Source organism: Mus musculus, chromosome 10 (genome assembly GCF_000001635.26).
Source record: "Mus musculus strain C57BL/6J chromosome 10, GRCm38.p6 C57BL/6J".
NCBI classification, from domain to species: Eukaryota; Metazoa; Chordata; class Mammalia; order Rodentia; family Muridae; genus Mus; species Mus musculus.
The window spans coordinates 55868327-55888807 of NC_000076.6; positions in this window are offsets into that span (position 1 = coordinate 55868327).

Sequence of the window (20481 nt, forward strand, 5' to 3'; positions counted from 1 at the left end):
TTTCTTGTTGTTGTTGTTGTTGCTGCTTTTGTTTGTTTGATTGTTTTTATAGAAATGTCACCAAGGAAATACTCTATTCTAACAAAGAGTCTTTTTGCAGAGAATGCCAACTGGTTGCCTTAACAGTGCTCAGTTGGTTTCTGCTGACTGTAAACCATTTATTTGATGGTCTCACCTTTCTGTTGTTATTTGTTATTTTGTTTGGTAGCCTCACCTAACACTTGTTGGAGGTTTTCTATTAGCAACTGCCGTTAATTTCTTTGGGACATTTGAGCAACCAGTTTCATGATATTTCCTAGTTACCTGACTATCTATTGCTTGCTATTTGATATTGTGTTGTGGTTTGCTATCTAGTAACGGTACTTAAAACTGAGAGTGTGAATTGGTGACTCATTCTCCAGAACATACAGAACAGATGAGCCCATAAAAGGTTTGTACATGGAGCATCCAATACACGTTCTTAGAAGGAGAAGTGGGATCTACTCTGGATAAAGCAGTTATCAAGCATTAATAGTCATCAGTAGACATTTGTCTTGTATCCAAGTTTGAAAGTACAGTATATAGGAAGATCAGCAGTCTCAACTAATCTGTACCCCTGAGATCTCTCAGACACTGAGCCACCAACCAGGCAGCACACAGGAGCTGGTACGAGGCCCCAGACATATTTAGAGCAGAGGACTGCCTGATCTGGCCTCAGTGACAGAGACTCACCTAACATTGGAGAGACTTGAGGCCCCAGGGAGTGGGGAGGCCTGGTGGGGTGGGAGTGGGGCCATGGAGGACATCTTCTTGGAGATAGGGAAATAGGAATGTGATGAACTGTCAGGGGGCACACCAGGAGAGGGGATAAAGGCAAGGCTGTAAAAAAAAAAATAAACGATTAAAGATTTAAAAAAAAGATACAGCCATGTCACCACAAATAACAGATTAATTCACTGATATCATAATTTATAAGCCATGTGATGCAATATTTACAGAATAAAAGAAGAAACAGCTTTGAGGTAATGTGTAACATAAACATGTCCTTTAACTCAAACTTCAAAATCTGTTTATTCACTGAAATATAAGAAACATGAACCAAGCTTTTTCACAAAATGATGGTCACAAATAATCTCACAAAAATAATGTTGTGTTTATTTTACATGTGTAAAAATAGAAGTGCCCCAAATAAAAACATTTCATCTAAAAGTAGATTTTGAGAGACTCTGCTATAATTATATATTTAGAGGCTGCAAATAGGGGACTTCATTGGTATCAGAGGATGAGGAAACAGATCCATTCATCAAATATTGATTACACTGTTGTAAATTTTAAGATTAACTAAGAATTATAACTTCAGTCATTACACTGAGTCTATATTTCAAACTATTATTTTGAACAGCTCATATAAATATTTAATCCTGCCTTGATGCCTTCCATCTTTAAAGCTCCCTTCAACAGAAAGTTCTGGCTCAACGCACTGACTAAAACAAATTTTCTCCCAGTTGTTAGTAAGTTGAACACTTTTTAAAGCCCATATTTTAAAGCCCTTTTAAAAGAAAATACATAAGATGGAAGAAATACGGATCACATTTGCAGGAACTCTCCATGACATGGCTTTTCAGTGAGGATCAATCAGGGAATGCTCAGGAGGTGATAGGCAAGGATTTGGAGGCAGCACTCTGCTAAGAATAAAATATGGAGCCATGAAAACAACTAAGTCCAGAGATAAGATAAAATTATGTCATATGAGCAGGACAATGGTGGCACATGCCTTTAATCCCAGCACTTGGGAGGCAGAGGCAAGTGGGTTTTGAGTTTGAGGCCAGCCTTGTCTACAGAGTGAATTCTAGGACAGCCAGGACTACAAAGAGAAACCCTGTCTTGAAAAAAAAATAATGTATCTTATATGTATCTTAACCTATGTTCAGAATGACCCTTTATTAATTAACCAAATGGAGGCCATGAGCTGAAAAGATACCAGGTAAGTAAAATGTATTGTACCTTCTGTAGCAATATTAACTTAAACCTCTGCTAACCACAGAGAAAACAGTAACTGCAAAAATAAGTTGTGATGCTCTGTCTCTGAAAGAGGCATAATTATTTACCACAAGCTCAAGGATATCTTTGATCACAAACGTGAGCCGTGGTTGCTTTGAAACTGCTGTAATCAATTAATCAGTTTTTCAAAATATGCATTAAGATTTTGAAGATACGATTTAAACAAGCCTTTAATTATAATATACTAAGTGTTCTTGGTGGTCTGTACATGTTATTGATAGCATTTCATCTTAGCTTAATTTTCATGCCATTAGTAATTACTTTTTTATTTATTGGATATTTTATTTATTTATATTTCCAGTGTTATACCCTTTTCTGATCCCCCCAGAAGCCCCCATCCAATCCCCCCTCCTCCTGCTTCTATGAGGGTGTACGCCCACCCACCCATTCTGCCTCCCTACCCTCGAATTCCCCTACACTGGGGCATCGAGTGTACATAAGACCCCCTCTCTTGCCCCACCATTCCAGCATCCCCCTATGCTGGGGCATCAAACCTCCACAGAACCTAGTGACTCTTCTCCTACTGATGCCTGACAAGGTCATCATCTGATACATATGTGGCTGGTGTCATGGGTCTTCCATGTGTACTCCTTGGTTGGTGGTTTAGACCCTGGGAGCTCTGGTTGGTTGATATTGTAGTTCTTCCTTTGGGGTTGCAAACCCATTCAGCTCCTTCAGTCCTTTCTCTAACTCCTCCATTGGGGATCTAGTGCTTAGGCCAATGATTGACTGCAAGCATCCACCTCTGTATATGTCAGGCTCTGGCAAAGCCTCTTAGGAGACAGCTATATCAGGCTCCTGTCAGCATGCTCTTCTTGGCATTCACACTAGTGTCTGCCTTTGGTAGCTGTTTATGGGATGGATCCCCAGGTGGGGCAGTCTCTGGGTGGCCTTTCTTTAGTTTCTGCTCCACACTTTGTCTCTGTATTTCCTCTCATGAGTATTTTGTTACCCCTTCTAAGAAGGACTGAAGGACCCACATTTGATTTTCCTTCTCCTTGAGCTTCATGTGGTCTGTGAATTGTATCTTGGGGTTCAACAAAATAAAGTTAGAAGATAACCACTGGCTACTGTGTCCAATTAATTAATTAGTGCTGGCCTACCTTCTTCCTTAAAACAGTTATGGGGGACAAGGCATAAGAAAAATACAAACAACACAAGGTTAGATAAAAGATTAATAAATAGCATCTCTGCCTACCACTTGAGTTTTGTCTAATTTTAGGCCAAATTATTTTGCATGGATGTGATATTTTTATTGTATGTTATGAATGTCTTCAAAGTAATAAAATGCATTCATTGTCATTTAAAATAGCAGTGATTTGTATTAATATGGAGGAAGGAATTATCATTTTTTTTTAATGAAAGCAGTTAACAAATGTCATTTCTACTTCTCACATACAAAGTATGGGTTTTGTGCAGTATAGAAACCTATTACTTTTTTCCCTCACACAAAAGAGATAATTTAATTTTGTTAAGAGTAATCTTCATACATAGGCCAAAGGATCCCATTCTCTCCAATCGTCTCCACAGCCACATTGTACTAAGTACTCCTTTCTTTCCTGCACTGTCTGCTTCTGTGTTTTACTAGTTCTTACAGTTTTAAACCAAAATAGTTAATATTCTCTGGATTGTACAATCATATTTTAAATGTTAGCATTTTGTAGCATTTCCCTACAGTTTAATCTCTCGATTACATTTTTTTTTTGAGTACAGGGCTTGAAAGATATGTAGGGAGCATGCCAATCTATGGCACTTTCTTTTGCTGAGATCAGGAAAACATAACTCAGGATTTTCAAAATAGTCAATGAATTTGGAACAGTCATTATGACAACAAGAGCTTATTATATATGCACATTGGAGTTGTTGGGCAGTGCATGTATCTGGCACTAACATTCTCCTTCTAGTTATCTATATCTCTACCTATACCTAATCTATCTATAGATAGATAGGTATCTCCAACCTATATCTATATCCATAGTCATATCTATACTATCTACATCTTCATCTATATTTATAGAGAACCATGCATGTTCTATTTCTAAAACATAATTGAAATTAACCAAAATGTAATTTTACTATGAAAACATATTATCTTTTATTATTATTTCAAGAAATGACTTTGTATGACATTTTGAGACTAGCATTACACGATGCCACAGGTAGAATAGCTAAACCAGAGATATTTATTTTCTCACAGATTTAGAGACTGAGAGCCCATTATGAAGGTGCCAGCCAAGTTCTTTTCCTATTCAGAACTCTCTTCCTGGCTTCTGGATAGACACCTTATACAATCGTTGTCCCTGTGTGCTCATGAGATGCTCAATGTTACCTTTCCCCTGTGTGTAAATTCAGCAATTTGTACTAGGGCCACACATGTGTGTGACCTCACTCAGTTGCTTCCCTAAAGGTCCTTCCTCTAAACATAGTCACTTTGAAGGCCAGGGCTTCAGTACATAACTCTAAGGAAGGAAGGGGAAATAGAATTAGATACATAAAAGTCTGAATTAGTTTTAACTTATAATCATTTGTTTGAATGTACTTCTATATCAGTCAAATGCCTATGAGTAAGCTATTGTTTTCTGAACTTTATAAGGCTATCTTGAATAATTTCATTATTTTGCTTCCATATGGACATTGCACATATAAGAATGGTGTGACTACACCATTTTAAAATATGTGATTTTGTACTTAAAATGCAGCAGCAAGTTTTCTGAGTCAAGTTCTTAAGGCTCATTAAGTTTCAAAGAAAACACAGCAGATGTCAATTAAGGAAATACAGAGATTCAAGAGTCATTACGAGATTGACAGAGGTCTCCAATCACTGGTTCCAGCCTGTTTCTTATGCAACTCCTGGCCCTTGGAACACATAAAATCCTTCCATAGACCTTTCTTTTTTAACAGAATTCAATATGCTTCTTACAGTTCCGTTTTTTGTTGGATCACCAACACAGGCAAGATTTTCAAAAAGTGGTCCCCTTAAGCTGTCTCCAATTGCTCACCTCCCACCATCAATATAGTCTGCAATTTACCTTCTACTATGTTACTTAAACATCATGGAGTCTAGGTTGGACAGCTTTTGTTATGACCTACCAAGTCTTGTACCTTGTAGTTGCCTTTGAATGAAGGTCACTGATATTCTTACATGGGCCTCTATTCTACTCTGAGTCTTCATATGAGCCTTTGTTCTGCTCCTGCAAAACACCAAGTATGCTCTGCTTGGTGATAAAAAGACAACCATTTCATCCATACCCATGAGCCTCCTCTTCACACGCAGAGCTGCACTCAGTCATGTTGACACAGCTCACACTTCACCTTACATTTCTCTGCTTTAATACAATGCTCACGGTTCTACTTGTGTGAATTAAATTGCTCTCATAATATGATTTTATATATACGTGTGTGTATATGTGTATATATATATGTATATGTAAATATACATATATAAATATACATATATATATTTCATCAGCCTTATTACAATGTTAATAGATGTAATTCTTCATGTATCCCCAAAACAACTTCATCATCTCAAAAAAAAAAAAACCAATAACACCCCAAAGGAAGGTGTTATTTCAAATTTATTAATATTATACTGCCAGTGTATTCCACAGTTTATGTTGAATAATGTCAACACTCCCTAATATTGACATATGTTTACGTATATCCAACCAAGGTGGTTTTGTCCTCACACTGTCCCTATCCAAGAAGGAAGTATGGAGGATGTAATCAAATACCTAATTTGCAGATGGCGAATAAGAATAAGCATGCCAATGACTACTTATAGTACTGGGTCTTTAGAATTCTGTCTTGAAACCAAATCTGTGGGTGCTACTGTACTCCACAGAATACTACAATGAGTCACACAAACTCTTCTTGACAGAGATAAAAGAGCTGGTAGAGTACAGCCATCTATTGTCATATTGAATATCTTTGACTTAGTAAAATTATATAATCCAATTGCTAACTCCAAATTTGTGTAATTATCATGTGGGAATTATTACTGAGACTAAATTCTAAGATATATTATTATTTCACTGGGTTGAAGGAAATACAGACACAAAAATTACTGTCTGGGTTATTCTAAATGCTCTGTGTCTGGGAATCCATTAAAAAAATACTGTTTTCAGCCAATTAGTGGGTGCACGTGTTAGATTCTGACATTGCTAAGCCAAGGCTCATGAGAACTTATGTCACTGTGTCTATTCTTGCCTCATAAGCAACTATCTCAGCATCATTATTTCATTTGTGAAGCTGAAAAGGAAAAGATTTTTTCAACTTATGTGAGTAACTAACTATTCAGTGAAACTGCAATTTGTTTTTGTTCAACAGTAAAACTTAATCACAAATCATGAAGCTAAACTTTTTTTATTATCGCCATTACTCCTCTTACAACAGAATAATGAATGGAAAAATATTCAAAGGTCACAACTTGATGCACTTTCTCAAATGAACAACCACTCCATCAAAAAAGAAAGGCTCCAGGCTTAGACACAGTTCTAGAAAACAGCTTAATAATTTCATTTAGATTTACTGTTACTTAACTCTGGGAAATAGAAGTCAGAGATTTATATCTTATCATGTAAACATCCTGTTATTTCATTTACTTTCTGGGTCCAAACAATGGAAATATAAGATGATTTTAAAATTAGGTTGTTTTTGTTTTTGTTTTTAATTAATTCTCCAAATGGCCCCAGGACAGAAGCAAATGGTGTGATCCATTGTGTGTTATTTTAATTTAGTATTTACTTTCTAGTGGAAAAAAAAAGTTTTAATGTAAAACCTGTTTGGAACATACTATTATGATATGTAATACAGATACACATCAAGAAAGCAAACAAAGACAACCATCTCAGTCAGTCATCCTTCTTTCCTGCTGTTACGGAAACATTATTATAATATTCATATGCCTTCACTGGTCCCAGCCCCAAGCCCCCTCCTGGTTGTAGTTTGTTACTAAGGCCCTTCAGTATTATAAGCTCAAATGTGTAAAAATCTCACCTCTGACATATTATAAATGTATTATATAATTAATTCATCAACTTAATTTTCCTGTTTCACCCATTATCCAGGTTTGATCTTTATTTTTCTGTTGAGAATTCAATAGGATATGTGTTAAGGGCTTTAACTGAAACAAATCCAATATCAAGTTTGGTTAAATCGGTTCACTGATTGTTCTGTGCCTGAAATTGAAGTGACTGAAGAAAACTGCACAGGATACTTTCTGGTGACCTTCTAAGTTTATAAACACAATAAACTTCAGGTGGGCTTGAATGCAGTAATGAAGCTGATACTGTTTCCCATCTTCTTAAATTTCTCCCACCACTTCCTCCTCACGTCAGGTCATCGCTTACTTCCACAGCCACTGAAGTACACAAAGGATAAGCAGAGACTTCATAGCGTTGTTCATTACTGTGCCTGTCCCTCTCTGTCTCTTTTTTATTTCATTCCCAACATATGAACCATTTGTGCCTGTGTCTAAAGCCAACCTCTCTGCTCTTGTACTGACCATATCCCTTTCACCAGAGAAAGACTTCACTCAGACAATTTCACAGGTTTTCTTCATCAGTGTAATGAATCCCTTCGTATTACATTTTCCCCATCGATGAACACATTACCTTTATCATCTTTTAGAAAACTAAGCAGGGGAACTGAAAGGTTCCTATATCTCACGTAGCATGCCTGTACTGTCTGCTCACTTTTCAGGCAGAATTCCTTAAAACACTGGGCAGTCCTACCCTGCCCTCACTGTCACTCAAACTTGTCCCAATGAGGCTTTCTGATTGTTCCAACTGAATGCTCCATGATGCCATCAAAGACATTTGTGTCCTGACCTCAGTGGCCACTCTACAGCTATCCTAACACCCACCAGTGATATTCCCCTTATCTTGGTCAGCACCTCCTTCCATTGTTCCTTCCATCCCTAAAGTCTAAGTATGCAGAACCCACACTCTCAGACCTTTCGCATTTATTCTCTCTTTTCTCATTTCCTAGGTGATCTTGAATCTTATATGCCATCTATAAATTATTTCCCAGTTTATAGTACTGTTAAATGTCTCTACCTTGAACCCTAGACCTATAGCTTTAACATTTGCTTGGCATATTTGCTACCCTGCCTGACAGGTATCTCAAACTTAACAAGCATCCTAGAATAAGCCCCCAGAATTTTCCCCCAAAAGTGCTTCTAGTAATAGTCTACAATATATTAACGAGAGCAAGACCTAACTGATCTAAACAGAAACCTAGAATTTATGCTTTGTGCTTTTTGCTTTTGTTTCATGCTCTGAATCAGCCTGTCAGGGAATTCTACACTTGAATTCCACACTCTTTCTTTACACTTGCCAATGTATCCACCTGTGCTGGGATCATAGCATAACTATGCCTGAACTAGATGTAGGGAATGCTCTCTGTGGTTCCTCCACTATCTGTTGTCATTCCACCCTCATTCACTTTGCTCTGATCATACTAGTTTCCTTGCTGACTCTTCAACAAAATGGGCATCTCCCTGATCAATGCATTTGCCCACTATGTTTTCTCCATCAAGACTCCTTTTCTAGATGTCTGCATATCTCCTTCAGATACCTTTTCAAATAATCATATAATGGATGGATAATTACAGTATGATTTGTTTTATCTAGGTGGACAGTTTATATCATTATCAATTGGCTCTGAAATTATTGTATGGGCATATTGTGAATTGAGAATTTATTGATATATAAATCTCACTGATTAATTATAATCTTCTAGAGTTTTGATTTACTGGGTTAAGGGGATTAGTGACAACTAGCCCCAAGGGGTAGATGGCTGAGAAGGAACTAGTGGCTCTAAGGCAAGTGAACTGGAGCTGAGAAGACCTTGATCGGTCACTGCATAGGGCTAGCCTACAGACTACAAGACTGTTGGAGCAGAGAGTAGCTGGGTATAGTGTGGGATGGTGCCACTTTTTAATATTTTCCTCAACACTAGTCTTCAACACTGTCAAAAATACAAGATTGAATCTAACAACAAGAACTAAAAAATGAGAGTGGAACCAACCCAAGAGAGGGAAGTATATTGTAATCAACAAAGCTGAAATGGGGTTGGAGATCTTAAGAGCACATTGATATCATAGATGGAGATACGGAAATCTTAATTTGTCCTGCTGTGTGTCATTGCTACTTTGATCCAGTATTTTCTCATCATTCTCTTTTTCTTCCCTTTTGGAATGACAATGTATATTCTGTGCCAATGTAAGTTAGAAGAAGTGGCCACAGCTACTCCAACAAGGCTATATATCCTAATCCTTCTAAAATAGTGCCACTTTCTGATGATTAAGCACTCAAAGCCTGGGGGGGGGGACATTCTCATACAAACCACCCCATTCCACTCCCTGGGCCCCATAGGCTTGTAGCCATATCATAATACAAGAATCTAACTTCTTCTCTTGGATTTTGATCTTACTGGGAGTTACATTTAAGAGAACACCATGAGTCTCAGAAGAAACTTTTAACTTTGGACTTGTAAAGAGTGTTGAGACAGTGATAGTTCATGGGGACTTTTGAAATAGGACTGAATGTGTTCTTGTATTATGATATGACTACAAGCTTATGGGGCCCAGGGAGTGGAATAGGGTGGTTTGAATGAGAATGCCCCCCATAGGCTCTGAGTGCTTAATCATCAGAAAGTGGCACTATTTTAGAAGGATTAGGAGATATAGCCTGGTTGGAGTAGCTGTGGCCATAGAGGAAGTTTTTAACAGGAGGTAGACTTGGAGGTTTCAAAAGGGTACAGCTAACTCAGTGCTTCTCTCTCTCTCTCTCTCTCTCTCTCTCTCTCTCTCTCTCTCTCTCTCTCTGTATGTGTGTGTGTGTGTGTGTTTGTGTGTGTGTGTGTCTGTGTCTGTGTGTCTGTGTGAGTCTGTGTCTGTGTCTGTCTCTCTGTCTTTATCTCTCTCTGTCTCTCTCCCCATTCTTCCTAGAAATCAGGAAGTAACTTTCAGCTACAGTTCTTGTCATGAGCTGCCATATAGTTCTTCAACAATGATAATGGGCTAACCCTCCATGTGATACACACACACACACACACACACACACACACACACACACACACACTTTATATATACATATATACATATTGCATGATATGTCAGAGGCTAGTTACTTTTGGAAGCAAGATAAATAGGTTACTGGAGCTGCCACCCATTAGTATGGTCAATTATATCTCCAGGGCATCTTTTAAATATTTTTCTTGTTTGGACAGATTATTTTCTATCACAAAGACAGAATCATTTATTGTATAAATAATAGCTAGTGAATATGATGATATACATGGGAGGACTAGTTTTATATCAATTGGAAAAAACTAGAGAAATCTTTGAAGAGGAAACATCAATTGTGAAAACGCTGAAATCAGATTGTCCTATAAGAAATCTGAGGTAGACTTTCTTGATTGATAGTTGATGAATGATGTTGGATGTGGAAGTGACTAGCTCACTATAAATGGTGCCATCCCTGGGTTGGTAGTCTTGGGTGCTATAAGAAAGCAGGTTCATTAAACCATAAACAGCAAACTAGTAAGTGTTATGATACCGCTCCATGGCCTATGATTCATGTCTTGATTCCAGGTCTGACTTTAAGGCCCTGCCCTGACATTTTTTGGTGGTAGACTGTCATGTGAAAGTGGCAGTGGAGTGAACTCTTTCCATCCCAAGTTTTTTTTTGTCATGATATTTTATCCAAGCAATAAAAATACTAGCTAAGACAATACATATAACAGTGGTACTTTATTTAGTTTTATAGAAAAAAATGGGCTAGAAATTATCATAAACTATATATTCTATTTATTTGGGATCTTAAATTTTATTTTATTATTTATTTATGTGTCTACATGTGTGCATGTATGTGCACACACATGAAGGTGTCCATGGAGCTCCAGGGGATGTCTGATCCCCTGGAGCTAAATTTATAGGTGCTTGTGGGCCATCTGCCATGGGTTGGGAGAAGTAAACTCCTTCCAATTGTCTGTAAAAAGACAGAGAGAAAGGTCCAAGGTGAGCTCCAAGGTACTAAGCCCCATCTTCACTATTTCTTCAAGATTTGAATCACATCATCTAACTAGCATGCTTATCTTGACATGGATGTAAATTGTAAGGGCACAGTGTTATATCTGCTATTTTTCTAAAATATCTTGCATTCATACATCATTTTAAGCAAATTTAAATAAAAATAATACCAAATTGAGAATTTTAGTAAAAGTAATAGTACTAATATATTTTTTCAAAATGCTACTAATGTGTTTATTTTTTAAGCCATCCTTTGTTTAAAAAATAAACTCAGCACAAGTCAGAAAATGAAAATATTAAGATTTCATTAAAGGCTTTAAGGACAAAATTGCTAAACAGATGAACAATCAAAAGTAGAGCTTGCACCCTTCATAGTCCTTTCAGCCATCTATCTGAACAGCTGGCTAAAGTGATGCTGGCCAGTTGCCATCTCTACATCTCTGATAGCAAATATGGGGTAGCACTGGATAGCTTCCATCAACTCTCCAGCTGATATCCCTCTGGAAGCCACACTTTACAAACTGCAGGCTCACACAGCCATACACATTTACTGTTTTCCAGACAAAAATCCCAACACCTCCCACACTTGTAGGAAAAAAAATCCTTTTTTTTTTTTAAACTTATTGTTTGGTATCAGGATTCCCCCCACACACTATTCAGGATTCAGATCAACTTTATGTCAACATCTTCCCAAATGATGCAGTTTCAGAGTCACATGGTGTTGGGACATATATTTGGTCTTTGCATTATTTAGCCACAGATACAGTTTGTAATCTTTCCCATACGACTCCCTATTGTGTCACTTCTAAATGTGGAAATCCGGGAGAAAATGAAGGGAAGCTTTGGAGTGTCATAGAGAATTACATTAACATCAAAGTAAGAGCCCCTTAGAGAGTCAGATTCAAGGGTGCTATTCTTGATTTACTAACTAGATATGCAGCTGATCTTTTAAAACTCCAGTTACCAATGTACAGAAAAAAAATCTTCAGCTTCTCTATCAGCCTGTACTTTCCACTGACATTTTCCTACTAAATATGCTTTCTGACATAAGATCATTTTCCAGCCACCATCTTTTGAAGTTTTGCAAGATTAAAGGGGCTGTGGGACAGAGAGAGAACTAAGACTGTGGTGTGTAGTTCTGACTGGGAAGTAGTTAGTGTTCTCAATTCATTCTCAAGTATAACATGATTGAGAAAAATGAGATCCCAGAACATATGTGGCTTATCTTGCCCTTTTATTTACAGCTCCTGATAAGCAAGAAAGTGAAGAGACAAGTTCTCAAATGAGCACAATACATCACAGATAGCTATCTCGCTGAGCCTGCGCACATGGTAACATCTGTTTCCTTTGCTACTCATAAACCCTTGGCTTAAGTCTCTTCCTTCTTAGAGCTTCATTTTCACTGGAAGAGAGTCTCATTCAAATAATGCTATAACTCTGATCCATATACCTTTAAGACTGACAAGTGAGCATAAATGCGTGAATATTGTTGCAAAAGTACAACTACCTTCAAGAGCATGGGAATGTTTTGACACAAATCAGTGATGTCAAATTCAACAGCCTCGAGATGTCACACCACAACTGTGACATAACAAGGCAGTGACATAGCACAGTTCTGACAATGGTAATACATCTACCATCTTTTGTAACTGCTGCTTTAATTCTGATTTAGGTTTTTAAAACATTTCCTTCAAATGCTGTTAGAGTGATAGTTGACTAAAGTACAATTAAACAAAATAAATTATTAAAACAAGAATTTCTCTTCAAAATAAAGAATTGAATACGAAGTAGATATTAACCTACACATACAGAATTATGGGCATAGAGTATTCTAGAAAAAGAGTTATAGAGTTAAAGAACTTAAAAGCTTCTGTGACTTTTGGTCATAAAACAAAGGGTATTTTATATGACAAAAATTAAAGTTATTGATTTTAGCAACCTTGCCAAGATAATCACGACGTTGGCATATATCACTTCTGTCTATGACATGACATTAAAAATAAAATCCAAGGACCTAATTGGAGCATATTAACATTTGGAAGTTAATGAAATCTCAAGACACTGAATTTAATAATTAATTTTTTTGGTTAAACGAAGAGAAATTTCTTTGATCAATAGTTATTATTTAATGAGCTTCTACATTCCAAAAGAATTACTGAAAAATAAGTAAATTAAATTTGGAATAAATATGAATGACAACATATAGAAATCTTTGCTATAAATGAACATAAGAAAGATATTAAATACCTTCTAAATACAACATAATTAATGAAATAGGATTTCAGAAAATAAGAAAAACCTCATGTGGTGGATGAAAAGGTAAATTATGGAGTAGATTACCCCAAAGTGACAGATATGAACCTATTTGTCTCTCTTCTATAGTGAACATTGAAAATATTTGTCAGACCCAAAGTGATTGATCTTGTCCAAAGCTGTAGAGACACTTTTACCTATTTTGTCAATGTATGGATTTGCTACTCTGTCCTGTTTTAATATGACAAAAAATGCTAGTAACTACAACTATAGTATAAAAGATAAAAGTGGATGAAGACATAAGGGTTAAAAAAAACAAAGATTGAAAGAAAAGATAAAGTAGGCTTAGTTCACCCATAAAGATGATCTTAATACATAGAGACGAATACATGGACAGAAGACATGTAACCAGAGACCATGGATACCACAACCTTACAGTTGTTAAAATCGAGTTAGAAATTTACTGCTAGGTTTCATTCTTCACAAGAAAGAGAACATTATTGCTGAAATCTTCAGTCTTGCAGAAATAGTGCTCAAAATAAATGAAGGTATTCTTCATTTGTCTCTGATATCATTCTCCAGTTTTCTCCATCATCTTCTTTGAATATGCTTACAATTGTATTTTGGAATTAACTAGTGCTCAGTGAAATTTAACCCCATTTATATGTTAGTAACAGTAACTGCCATCATAAATAGTATTTATATTTGGTATCCAAAAGAGGGATTTGCCACATTTTTTTTCATATCTTTTTCATTCTTCCTCCATTTTAGGTTGTTTTTAGTCCTAAAAAGAAATAATGTATATATACTTAACACATTTTTATTTAAGATAACTGTCCATTTTGCACTAGCTAAGACAGATTAATACACAAAAAAAGAAACAGAACAGAGTCTGTTCAAATAGGAAAAATACAATATTCAGCAATCTTATTTACGGATATATAAACTGAAAAAGAAATCAATTAGTCAGAGAGACATTACAATCTTATGTGCATTAAGGCAAAAAAGCCAAGAAATGAAAACACTCTTAAGTATTCATCACCTGATGGATGAATAATGAAAATGGAATACTATTCAGCCATTTAAAATCCTAAAATCCTGTCTTCTGTAACAGCATGATCATTATGGGTAATGAGCTAAACACAGAAAGACAAATGATACATGAGTAGCCTGGTGGAATTTAAGGTGGTCTCCTGTAAGCTGGTAGCAATGGTGGCAACCATAGGCTGAGGTGGGGCAGGATGAGAAGTTAAGATGCCAAGTCACAGTTAAATAAAAGCAAGATGTTCTATGTGAAGTGCCTGATACAATGAGTGGAGATCCTGATGGCATCCTGGATACTTTAAAGACTCAGAAGACAGGGCTTTGCAAGCATTTCGACGACGAGTGATAAAATATGAGGAAATATGCATGCTTAGTCTGACATAATCTAGCAAGGAGTACATATCAGGATATCATGGGGTGTTCATAAATACACATAATTTTATGTTTTATGCACTGGCTTAAAAATAATTCAGTTCAGATCTCAATGATAATAAGATAAAGTGTTTACTGCTAATAGGGTCAGGAGCCATTGACTACAGAGAGTAGTACCACTGTTTTCCCAGCTTTTATCTAAAGTACATGCTGAGTGCCTTTATCCACTCACCTAATCTCTTAAACTTTGTAATCTAATTTCTTCTTTTAAATCCTCTTTTCTTGTTTTGTTTGGTCTCCTAACCCTTGAAGTACTCTTAGCCAACTCTAAATTTGGTTGAGATAATCCCTATTGATTCCTGTGCTTCTTATAAAGCTTTAGGTCAGAACAACAAATTCAGAACAAAAGCTGGAATAAATGTCACTGGGCTAATAAAAACAGGTAAATGTGTTTGATATTTAGGTAAACAATACATATTTGCAGCAAAAATATATCTTTAATAATAAAACTTTGACAGATTTTGCTAAATTTCTCGGCTAATTTTTATCCATAGCTTCGTGGCAGGAGCTATTATTACCCCGTTTTAAAAATGGGGGAACTAGAGAGTTGTAGAGGAAATGGCTGCTGGTTGCTCCAAGGTTAAAACACTAGTAGGAGATGAGGCTCTGCTTAGAACTTAGCATGCTTTCTCATGGATGCTGGTACTGGAAACTGCCTCTGCACAGAAGGAACACATCACAAATAGCTGCAGTGGTGCAGGGGAGGAATTGGGAGGAGGAGAGAGGGGAAACGGAGGCCCAGATATAACATATGAGAGAAGAATAAATAAAAAAGAAAACAAAAATTAAAAATAATATTCTTTCACTGACAAAGAAACAAAACAAAACCATATAGCCTTTCCTGCTTCTTATAGGATCCTGACCATGCTCTGTTCCATAACCAGATGTTTAGACACCTCCCTTAGCAACGTAACATCCATAACTAAAGTAAGTCTACTATATTTGTTCCATCAATGTGCAGAATAACATAAAAATGTTGTAATTATACTATTCGTATATGTATATGAAACAGGTGGAAGGGACCCCCCCCCCTTCTATGGGCAGGTGTAAAGCATTGTTAAAATCTGTTAGCATCACTGATGATAGTTCATAAATTTCAAGGGCTATGTTGTAAGTATTCTTTCTGATGTTCAATGTCCTGTAAATAAGGAAGCACTGTGGATGAGCCAATTTGACTTTCTAATTAACAGCTATGGGTTTCTCCCTTGATGCTTGAACTTCCTTGAGCAACTGAGCTGTCAGTCAATAAAGACAGACAGACCACCCTATTACCTGCACTACCCAGCCTGAACATGCCACGGAGCCTTGAGACCATTATGCAAAGATTGCAGTTGGTTGCCTGGCTCCCGATGCCACAGCCTCCACCCGAGCTCTGAATAATTTGTCATCCTGAGCATCAGGAATCATTTCCACCCTGATTAGAAGGGTACACTTTGAATGTTGGAGGAACTACCATGGGTGACAGAAAAGCCATTATTAGTAAAAGCACAAACTTTAGTGGCTGATTAGTTCTAGAAGCAAGCCTATGTTTGGCCAAACATCTCTTCTAGCACTATGTAAGTAATCTGCTCAAGCTCACCCAACGGGACAAACACTCCCACATCATTTCCTATGGGTGAGAGGAGGGAGAGGAAGCAGAAACAGAAGCAAAGAGAGGAGGGAGGGTAAAAGACTGGGAAAAACCCTCAGAGAACCTGTAGTCTCCCTTTGCAGAAAGAGTTCCATTCCAGAGAGCCATCAAGTCTTAGTAGTCCAGGGTTCAGACCCCAGGCTGAGTGAGGACTGACACACTGTCCATTACCAAAGGTCAGAAATACAAGTAGTCTGCAGGAAGACTGTAACTTTTGCTTATGGGTCTTGATCATCAAAGCAGACATGGGGTGCCCCAAATACCAGACAATATCACTTGCTGCTGTGTCTGACTGCATAGTGTAAATACTGGCTGTTGTCAGGCACTGTGGGAAATGAACACTGACGGCCAAGACCAGCGTTTAAAGAGCTTCTCACACACCCATAATTTTGATTCAGGAAGAGCACAAAGATTGCCTGTTGGACACAATTGGTAACATGATGAAAACCTGAAACAAGAAAATAACAAGATGAGGAGAAATGTTAAATCACCAGATTTATTATTCCCAGCATTACTGACTAATCACTATTTTGTGTAATTTTCATCCATAGAATGGTGATAGGTTCTTAGCAACTAAATGAACGTTGTGGATATCATTTACCAAAATGTCTAACAATGCAAATAATAGTAATATAATAATAAATAATAATAACATAATATAATAAATATTGTAATATCTTTTAATGTTAAGTCGCATATATTTCAGTATACTTGAGAAGGTTGTTGCCTGCTTGACTGTGATTAAATGATGGACATGTTGCATGAAGAATACTTTTAAAACTATAATAGTACAAAGAAACAATTGGGCAGTATACACAAAACATTTAAAGAGGATTCTGCTCTATTTATCTTACCTCTGGATAGGCAAGGATCTTCAGTGTGCATTTTGAAGTTCAGTCCAGTACAACCTTTAATACTTTGTATTTTGAAAACATTGAGCTAGATCCTGTAAATGGGAAAAGAACCCAAGGTCTGCTTTTGTGAAATTTTAAGGACCAAGTATTAATAGATGACTCCGGTGCAATGTGAACTTGGAGCTTACATTTAGAAGCTAAGAAAATAAGATACAGAACTATCAAATGTCATAAATGCAAAGCTGATCCCAGAATTGACATAACTTTACAAGAGAGAAAATAAGAGGTAAAAGAAAGGATCTGTGAGCAGGGGGGTTTCAGGGAAGAGGGGCAGAGGTTCTGTGGCTGGTGGCTGTGAGCCTGGCTTCTATGAACAAGTGAAGGCCAATAGTACAACAGATTTGGACAAGTAAGACCAATGGTATGGGTCTCTACAATAAAGAACACAAGAGGAAGTTATGGAAGTTTATGGAATCAGAAAATGGCAAGATAAGTCATTTGATTTTAGAAACACAGCAGTGAGTCATATTGATTAGTCAAGCTAGAGGCCAGAGGTGGGAAGAACAATTAGGAAGCTCTTACAGTTATCTGAACTATTGAAGTCAAAGTCTGTGGCAGGTCAATAGAATTGGGAACAGTAAAGAGGGCATAATTGCAAAACAAATAAACAAACTAACTAACCTATAGGGATTTTGACTTTTCTTGGTAACTTACCAAGCTTGGTTTTTAAAGAGAGAGAAAAAAAATGGAAAGGAAAAGATTAATTCTAACTGTTCATGTCTAGTTTACTATAAAAATGAAATAAAGCTAATAACCTAGCAAAAACCTCACACAAGAGAAGGTTTGTGGGGAACAAGTTTGATTGTAGCTATGACTTCTGTAAGAAAAGAGGTCAAACTGTGTGCAAACACACTCATTAAGTGTTAAGCTAAGTGTGCAACTGAAGATGGAAACTAAATGGGTTTACTTCTCTGAATGTGCCTAATAATTTAATTGCACTTTTGTCAATAAAGACTCAGCAGAGAAAATGATTTGGGAAAGGAAAGCAGAGAAGAGTCCCTTAGAATTTAAACTTCAAAATCAAAAGGGTGGCTAGGATGGAAAGAGTTAAAGGCTCGCAGAGAACTGTGACATGAAATCTAAGAGTGTAAATGTGTTAAAAGATGATAACCAAACCAGAAAACACTGAGACATGTGGAGCACTGTGATTTTTAGACATTTGATATACAAGCATGCTGTAAAGATTAAGGGGGATAACAGTTAGGCTGCAAGGAAGTGTGGATATGGCACTCAGATTTATTTACATAAAGTAAAAGAAGATGGCTGAGAAGAATAGAAGGAACATCATGTGGCTTAAATGATTTTTTATATGTTGCTAATTTTCTTTTAATTATACTAGGCAGCCGAGCATGTGAGCCCTATCCTATACTTGTGGGAGTCCCAACGTAGAAATCTTGGCGAATAACATTCAAAATGAGAAAAGGATTCTCTTTTAGCCCACTCCAAACAGACAGAGCAAGAGCAAGCGACATCCTTGTAAGTATGACTGCCCAGCATTCTGATTCTGGAGTAAGCCTCATGGCGTGTAAGGTGAGTGCTCATGTTCTCAGCCACACCTGAACTATCCGGCTTCTGAATCCACATTGCGCAGTACAGCAGGGTCCGCTGGTGGCCATGATTGCACCTGGCTATTCCCATGGGGTGTAATTAGTTATATCACAAGCTTTACTTTGCATCTTGGTAGGCCTTTTTTTTTCTTTTTTTATTTCAGTATGCAAATCATACTTTTATTTAGTCAAATTTATTATCATTTTATTGTTTTAATACAGTTGTAAATGGAATTATTTTTTAGTTTCACTTTTATATGTGTGTGTGTGTGTGTGTGTGTGTGTGTGTGTAGGTGCATGTGCCTTTGTGCACAGACATACACAGAGGCCACAGGAGGGTGTTGGGTATCTCCCACTATCATTATTAACATTATTACTCTGAGATGAAGTCCCTCAGTCTTCTCATTTTAGATGAGATGATTGACACTAAGCTTTTTTTTTCATTTTTATCAGATGTTTTCTTCATTTACATTTCAAATGCTATCCCAAAAGTCCCCTATACCCTCCCCCTCCCTGCTCCCCAAACCACCCACTCCCACTTCCTGGCTCTAGCATTCACCTGTACTGGGGCATATGATGTTCTCAAGACCAGGGCTTCTCCTCCCATTGGTGGCCAACTAGGCCATCCTCTGCTACATATGCAGCTAGAGACACAGTTCTGTGGGGGTACTGGTTAGTTCATATTGTTGTTCCTCCTATTGACGCGAAGCTTTAAGGAGCCACCTATTTCTTTTCCCTAAGGCTGAGATTACAGGTGTGTGCAATTATGCCCAGCTTTGTGTGGGGGTGCTAGGAATTTGAAATCCCTTATGCTTACCCAGTGATCTGTATCCCCAGTCCTCATTTTTACACTTTTCATTGCTGATATAAATAAATATATTTTTCATATTGATCTTTTCTCTTATAATCTAATTAAATAGTTTTGTTAGTGTTGGTTGGTATTTGGACAAAATTTTTTCAAGTTCTTGGTGTCTTATTCAATGAATCAAGCTAAAGATATACACATATATGGAAGTTGCAGATTTTTGTTCTAAAACAAAGTAAGGATACAGGTCAGAAATATACTGTCAAGAGTAAAAATCTGGCTACATTTATAAGAGAGTGCTAAAGTTCCCAGGCTACTGCCTCAGGCTTCTTTTGTGGAGTTTAAAGGAAGGAGAGGCTCATTACTAAGGGTCATAGTTTGAAGGTTTCTCTATTTTAATTAGTGTATTTGAGCTATATAAGCTTTTTCTTGCTGCATATACTCCTTCTTATAATGCATCTGATTTTAATAATATGCTTAACAAATTATACATATACATAAAATGGTAAAAGTTCTCTTAGAAGACACCATTTGCCTTACTAGTCCAGTCTAGAGTGATCCACTTACTCCCATACCTGTATAAATCTGGACCATGTTTGAATAGAAGAAACTGGTCCACAAAATAGGATTTTAAATATGGGGGGGATTAGAAACTTCTTTTCTTTTTTTTTTTTAGGCCTTTTTTTTAAATCTGATTTTTTTTACACTGAGCAACCATCAATCAATCCCTGACTTTCCTGAGTAAATCACCATGAGCTGGGGATTGTTTTCTACAGTAT